Source organism: Rutidosis leptorrhynchoides, chromosome 6, assembly GCF_046630445.1.
Source record: "Rutidosis leptorrhynchoides isolate AG116_Rl617_1_P2 chromosome 6, CSIRO_AGI_Rlap_v1, whole genome shotgun sequence".
NCBI lineage: Eukaryota > Viridiplantae > Streptophyta > Magnoliopsida > Asterales > Asteraceae > Rutidosis > Rutidosis leptorrhynchoides.
In genome coordinates, this window is record NC_092338.1 from 436,106,168 (window position 1) to 436,114,371 (window position 8,204).

The following is an 8,204-nucleotide window of genomic DNA, read 5'->3' on the forward strand; positions in this document are numbered from 1 at the left end:
GATCACAAAAATGTAATTTTTTTTTTATGTTTGCTTCTTCATTCGAATTTAGATGATGATTTTGTGAGTTGGGTGTTTGAGTTCATAAAATGGAAGTAGAGAGAAAATGGGGAGGTGGAGGATGGAGTGAATGAATGGTGGAGAGTGGGGTTTGACTAGTTGACCTAGTCAACTAGTTTGGCCCCTTTGCAACTTTGGTCCCTCAAGTTTCAAAGCGGGTGCGGGAATTAACCAAACGAATATTTTAAAAACGTTCGAGTAAACGAGTGATATTATAATTAAATAACGGGAATATTATGAACGTTAGTCAACGGAAACTACGAATTTAAATAACAAAAGATATTATTAAAAAAAAGATAGTGTTAAAAAAAAATAACGGAAAAACGCGGGATGTTACATTACCTACACCTTAAAGGAAATTTTGTCTCGAAATTTAGTTGGAAGTAGTAGTCGTTGTTTCTTCTTCGAAACCTTGGCGTTGCAAATTCTACAAATAAGTGAAGGTACTTCTTTGGGCATTCCAACGAACTTCGACAGTCGGGATTTTTCGTTGGTTTAAAGTTTGGTTTCACGATTTATAGTTTCAACCGGTCCTCCTAGGAAGTGAAGTTTATCGTTGATAGTAAGTTCATCGAAGAGGATAACAAGTTCTTGTTTCGCAAGACACGCCTTTAAGTTTGATACACAGAATGTAGGATGAACGGAATTTGTTTGAGTCGGAAGTTCGAAGCGGTAAGCAACGGGCACAACACGCCCCAAGATTTTAAAAGGACTAAAAATATCACGGATTTAGCTTTCTACGTTTCCGAAATGGACTACACCTTTTCAAGGTGCGACTTTTAACGTTACGCGGTTTCCCACATGGAATTTGAAAGGTTTACGTCTAATACGGGCCGTCTCGAGCCTTTCTCGGATTGGAACGATTTTAATGGTTACTCCATGAATGAGTCCAGGTTCGGTGACTTGATTATCATTTACTTGGTTCTACAAAAGGAGAATGACGTTTCCGGTCATATAAAATTTCAAAAGGTGTGACGTTAAGACTTGAATGATAACCATCGTTGTAAGAGAATTTGGTTAAAGGCAAAAACTTTTCTCAAGTAAATTTGAAGTTGATAATGCAAACTCGTATTATGGTTTCCAAGGTTTGAATCATGTGTTTGCTTGATCCGTCGGTTGGTGGATGATACGCGGTACTCATGTTTAAACGTGGTCCCGAGGCTTTTTGTAAGGCACTCCGAAATCTAGAAGTGAAACGAGGATCTCGATCTGAAACGAAGTACATTTCTTTAAGGTATATTTGAAAAAGTTTGTTAGGACTTGAAAACGTTTGTTGGAACAAGTTTCTGTTTCTCAAGAATTTTGCGCCGCGGAAGATTTATCGGTTTCTAAAAACGTTCGTTAGGACTATTCACCCTCGTGGTGAATACTAGTATAACGTGAAGAGTCACTCCCTCCATTGAGAATGTAGAATAAAGATTTCCTTAAACGGAAGTACGAGTGTGATGTGAGAGAAGTTTCCTCCTCGAGGTGAGCATAACAAGCATATCGTAGTTCGTCGATAAAACTGCGCGAAGACGAGATAATATACACGTGTAACATACGTCTGATGTTGAAAGAATTTGCCATTCATTTGGAAGCATAAATATGGTTCGACAATAATCGAAGATGTGTCCCGGGTATGGTTGTTATCAGTATTCTCGGAGTTTTCGGATGTTCAAACAAGAAAAATGAAGTCATGTACATGGCACTTGGTGGTGATTAGGTTGAAGGAGTCCAATCACCATCACGTGTCATTAGAACTTTGGTATGACTTACCATAATATAACCACGTTGATCGAGTGTCGTTATATTACGCTAACTCATACCTCCATCCCCACATCACTCCATAGATTCAGGTTCGTGTAATCGTGAAGTTTTAAAATGAACAAAGCATAGCGACATCACCAACTTGACTCGTATTTAATCGAAAGAATTAGTGCAACTCTGAAGAAGCGTTCCCCGAGGGAAGTGTATAAATGATTGTTCACGTCAATGCGATTCAAGTCAAAAAATAATGTATTCTGGTACAAGAAGTGTAACGAATCATGATAACGAATTGTACGCAACCGTAGTGACAAAATAGTGATGACGATACTCAACTAGAGTAGTGATGGTAGTAACAAGAAGTGGTAGATAGTAAGGAACACCGGTGTGACACCGATAGTAAGTTGAAACGGTGGCGAATAACAATCTGGGAGACAGAGTTCCCGAACTAGAGTGACTAATGAAGTCGTCATCATTCTTACGCGTATGAATCTTGAATTTACGTGTGTTACCAGAAAGTTACAGAATACGAGTTCGTATGATGAAATCTTGGTACCATCAAGAAGTTTTCCTAAGAATGATTCAAGTATAATGCACAAGTAGTCAAGTAAGTGCTATCTATAGCAAATGTATGTCAGAATGCAATGACTAACTATCCGGTTGTAGTCTAGATTCACTAATGCGTCCTAACGACTCTGTCAGACACACTAATGCACATCCTAGATCCCTACAACCAACGCTCTGATACCATCTGTAGCGACCAGGCAAAATCGTCATTGACGGCGCCGCTAACTTAGGTCCCGTTATGTGGTCGTAGTCCCTATATGAGACTCGTTTGATCAAAATTATGTCGCATTCATTTGAATCGCACAAGACTTGCAAAGTTTAGTTTACCAAACGGTTCGACAACAAGTTTAAGTTTATAAAAGTATAAAGTATAAATGAAATAACTTGCGACATAATAAGTTTAAAATCACGGTTGCTATAAATAGCGTATGTATGTAGACAAAAGTTTGAATCCAAAGGTGCTATCACTAGCGTATGTATGTATGTATGCTTGACCCCAAGCAAGAAATCAGAGTGTATACAAGTATGCTTGACCCCAAGCAAGTATGAGTGTATGCGGAAGCATGTATCAAATAGCCAAGTATGAACCTGAGAAACATATAGAAAACTGTCAACGAAAAACGTTGGTGAAATCATAGGTGTTTTAGTAAACGTTGTATTTGAACCACAAGATTTAATATAAGATGATTATCAAAATCATTTGCATTCCAAAGTTGTTATTTGTTTCGCGGGCACCCAATTATCAAACTTAACTATTTTGTACCCTGTTACGTAGTGTTAGAACATACACTATACGCGAAAATATATTTCATAACGGTAGCGAACCGTCCGAATGAGGCTCGTCAAGCCCATGTGATCACATAATATAAGTTCTCGTTTACACCCTGTAAGTGTAACTAATGATAATTGAATTAAGGATTTTTGTTCAAACCCGTACGTGGAATGTTCGTTTTCGTACTTGTGTTCAAAGTGTAAAAGAATGATATGTATATGTTTCTCATCTCATAGTTTAAAGCATAAAAGTTGTTTGAAAGATGGGACTATGATCTCACCTCGAGTGCACGAGTATAAAAGTACTTCACAAAGTAAACGTGTGCATGAAAGTTGCTTAGCCTTGACCTAAACAAGTAAGTTGTATCAATTAACCGGCTATGACACAAGGTCGGGCGAAATGTGTTCAATTAGTCCTATGGCTCGTTACGACTCGATTAGTATAGCATGTGAATCACGTTGTCAAGTTTCATGCAAGAATCAAGTATAAAATACGATTAAAACGATTGCATAAGTGTTTGGTTAAGTTTGACTAAAAGTCAAACTTGGTCAAAGTCAAAGTCAAAGTCAATGGGGCCGGGTCGGGTATCCGACAATTTTCCCATGATTTAAAAGTATATATAAACATGTTTGCCAAGTTTCATGTTAATCGGAGTTACGAGTAAGCGGGGGTGAAAACGTGAAAAACAAAAAGTAGTTGAGACAGACCCAAATAGCGCGCCGCTCCATATTTGGCGCGCCGCTCCATTTAACTGATCAGCAAGTCTGGCAGTTTTCACACTCAAGCACGAATCCAACTTCAAATACACATAAATCATAAACCGTAAACATCCAAAACAAGTATCTTACATCGTTGGAAAGGTATTTTGATAAGGAATACAACTAACCACTTTTCATCAAGCAAAACATCATTTACAATAGCCGAAATCTCGTCAAGTGATCATTAAATGTTCAAAATCATCGTTTCAAGTTTACAAAATGCATTTTAAGATTCGGGAATCCAATTCACACATATGATATGCCATTTTGAAGGTAATGAAACATACATTACAACTAAACACTTATCAATAACATTAACAAGCATTCAATGCATCAAAAGTTCGTTTTAAAGCTATCAAACCCTAACCAAACTTCACAAACTCATTAATCATGTTCTTGAAGTTTTCTTACTCAACCTACGTATCAAAACGAAGCTAGTGATACTAGTAACACAATTTAAACATGAACTTTAATAATTTAACAACATTAACTCATCCAAAATCAAAAATTAAGCACACTCATTTCAAATGTTCAAACTAGTTACTCCAAAACAACAAATCGAGCAAACAAATCATATATTCATGTTATACATGAGCCATAGACACTAACTAACACCATTTTAAGTATATAAAACGAATTTAGAGAAATTTAGTGTTTTTAGAAAGTTACCTAAACTTGATGAAATTGGTACCAAAAGGTAGAGGATGAAGAGAGGATCACGAAAATGTAATTTGTTTTGATGTTTGCTTCTTGATTCGAATTTAGATGATGATTTTGTGAGTTGGGTGTTTGAGTTCATAAAATGGAAGTAGAGAGAAAATGGGGAGGTGGAGGATGGAGTGAATGAATGGTGGAGAGTGGGGTTTGACTAGTTGACCTAGTCAACTAGTTTGGCCCCTTTGCAACTTTGGTCCCTCAAGTTTCAAAGCGGGTGCGGGAATTAACCAAACGAATATTTTAAAAACGCTCGAGTAAACGAGTGATGTTATAATTAAATAACGGGAATATTATGAACGTTAGTCAACGGAAACTACGAATTTAAATAACAAAAGATATTATTAAAAAAAAAGATAGTGTTAAAAAAAAAAATTAACGGAAAAACGCGGGAATATTTTTACATTTTACATACTAGGCACGAGTGCTTAAAATTTATATATGTGTGGGTTATACAACGGCATAAACTTTCCCCTTAGCTCGGTAACGTTTAGTCATTGGTTTTTGAACCGGTGAACGTGAATCTTAGATATGGATTCATAGGGTTTGACATCCCCACTCGGGCTAGTCGAGCTAGCATTTAACGGGTGTTTAATACTTCATAAACATACGCACTCGCCAAGTGTACTTTTAGGGGGTTATAAACGTTAAGTTAGTTACCAAGTGCCCACGGTTAAACATATACTTTTCATACTGTATTGGAACACTGAAATCTCATGGCCTACCTTACATTACTATTACAACTTAAACTATAGCTCACCAACATTATTGTTGACATTTTTAAGCATGTTTTCTCAGGTGCTTAGAGGTTTGTTGCTTCCGCTGTTTAGACTTGCTATCTTGGTGTTTAGACTTACTGTTAAGGACCTGCTGTGCTAGAATTCCGTTGCATAATCTTAGAGATGTCTCAATCATGGAACTTTTCTTTTGCATTCGTAGTTTATGTTATTTTCAAATAATGGCTTTGTAACGACCTTTGTGTCACGTTATCTTTTGTAAACGCTATGTCTTTTATGAATGCAAAACTGGTTTTCAAATAGCATGTAGTACTTGACCGTGTAAAGATCCTGTTGTTGACGAATCGTACACGATGGTTTTGTACGAGCGTCACACCAAAATCAATTAAAACCCACTTAAAAGTATAATTAATTGTCATTAAATTCTTGAATACGCTTCTCCCTGTGGAACGAACTTGACTTTCCAGTATCTATTGCTGCACAATCGGGACCAGTTGCCCGTAGTGTGATAATATTTATTAGTTAGTTTAGTTGTAAAAATTTAAAGGTCGGTTTTATCACATCAACTTTTTGGTGCCGCTGCCGGCGAGCGGTTTTGTTTAAAAGATTTTAATAGGCTTTTAGTTATTCGATCCTTTCGTGGGAAGTTATTTTCACGAAAGTTACCTGCTTTATTTTTGTTTTTGTTTGTTTTGTTTTTCTTTTGTGGTGTGATAGCAGCTAGGTTACAGGTATAATATGGCTGGGTATGATTATATGATTTCGGAAGCCATGTATGATGTCCAAAAATCGGGTGAATTATCGGTTTTTATGGGTATGAATGATGATTGGTGTATGGGTTCTTCGGAAGCTAAGGTTGAACCAAGGGGTGTTTGTGAGACTTATGGAGGTTACTATATGCCTGAGGAGTGTGATGATAATCTTATGTATCATTGTGACCCCATGGACCAACCATGGGATTATTATGAAGATGGTAACTCATCATGGGATTCATCTCAACAACACTTTCAAATTCAACAAGGAGAGGAGAGTCAGTCAAATTTAGAAGATGTAATTTTAGACTTTATGAGAAACGAGACTGAACGGAGTAAAAATTTGCAAGAAACACTTGCGGGCCAACAAGAATCCATTGAGCGTTTACAGAGGACCATGAGCTGTCTACTCCAGCAAATTGAAGAAAGGGAGCCGGACACTTTTCCGGCTAATTCACTAGCTGATTCGAGGGGTAATACGCAGATACCCGAGGTGGAGAGTGTTGAGCCTACCATTATAATACCCCCTGCCACCCCAGTTATGTCCACATTTGAAATGCCTAAGTCGGATATTAATGAAGAAGAATCCTGGGATACAATTTTGTATTCATGGGATATTGATAATGATGAAGTTTTTATTTCGGATATTGAAGTGGTGGAATCATCCAAAATCGTAGAGGGTGACGAACTTGATATAAAGGAACCACTTGAGGAATCCCCTCCTCATATGGATTCTATATATCCTCATGAGTTTAATAGACGGAAAACGGTGTATGAAGATCCATTTGGACAAGATCCACCTGAAAGAGTAAACTTTTTACTGCAAGCTACACTTAGAGAAGAGTTGTACGTTGACTCTCGGGTTAAGTCATCCTTTTTCGGTCAACTGAAAAAGGAATTATATGATATATTATATACCACCCGAGGTGTAAATGAATGGCTCACTCTTCTGATTCGTGGAACTTTCTCCACTGATTTTACATGTCGTCTGATAAATATAGAAAAATTTGACCCCGCTTGGCAAAAAAAAAATTTATGGGGTCGAGTCGAGAAAACGACTCATTAAAAATCATGTTTGATTTGTGTTTTTCTTCACGTGTTTGAAAAAAAAAATCAATAAGTTAAAAAAAATTAAAAAAATTTGTGTGCTTAAATTTTTTTTTTTTTTTAAAAGTGTGATATATATATATATATATATATATATATATATATATATATATATATATATATATATATATATATATATATATATATATATATATATATATATATATATATATATATATGTATGTATGGGCAGGATCAATGGGGAAGTAACCAATCGGGGGGAAGCGGGGGGAAGCAAAATTTTTATTTTTTTTCATTTTTTGGAATTTTTTTTTCCGGCATCAAGATCACACGAAAATATGAACATTTAGAAGAGACACTTCGTGATGAATGTTATTATTTAGGCGGGAAAACGATCGACATAAATAACATTCAAGATAATATTGTTCGTGAAAAATATGAACGTTTTTTTCATGTTTTGTGAAGTAAAATTTAGCCCCCGATTTAGAGTTTAGGGTTTAGGGTTTAGGGTTTAGGGTTTGGTGTTTTGGGTTTATTCCATAAACCCAAAACACCAAACCCTAAACCCTAAACCCTAAACTCTAAACTGTTCGTGTTAAAAACTCAATCTAAATCCTAAATCTAAACCCTAAATCTAAACCCTAAACCCTAAATTTCTAAACCCTGATTTCTAAACCCTATAAACCCTAATATCTAAACCCCAATAGCTAAAACCTCAACATACGCTCGGAAAACACGATAATTGTTATATATTACTTCTTCGAGCGTTTTCCCGCCAAAATAAAAACATTTATCACAAAGAGTCTAAAGTTCATATTTTCATCTCATCTATAATGTTTGTGAACAAGGTTTTTTTAAAAAAACGAAAAACAAAAATTTTTGCTTCCCCCCGATTGGTTACTTCCCTCTTGATCCTACCACTATATATATATATATATATATATATATATATATATATATATATATATATATATATATATATATATATATATATATATATATATATATATATTAAATTTCGATCTTTTTA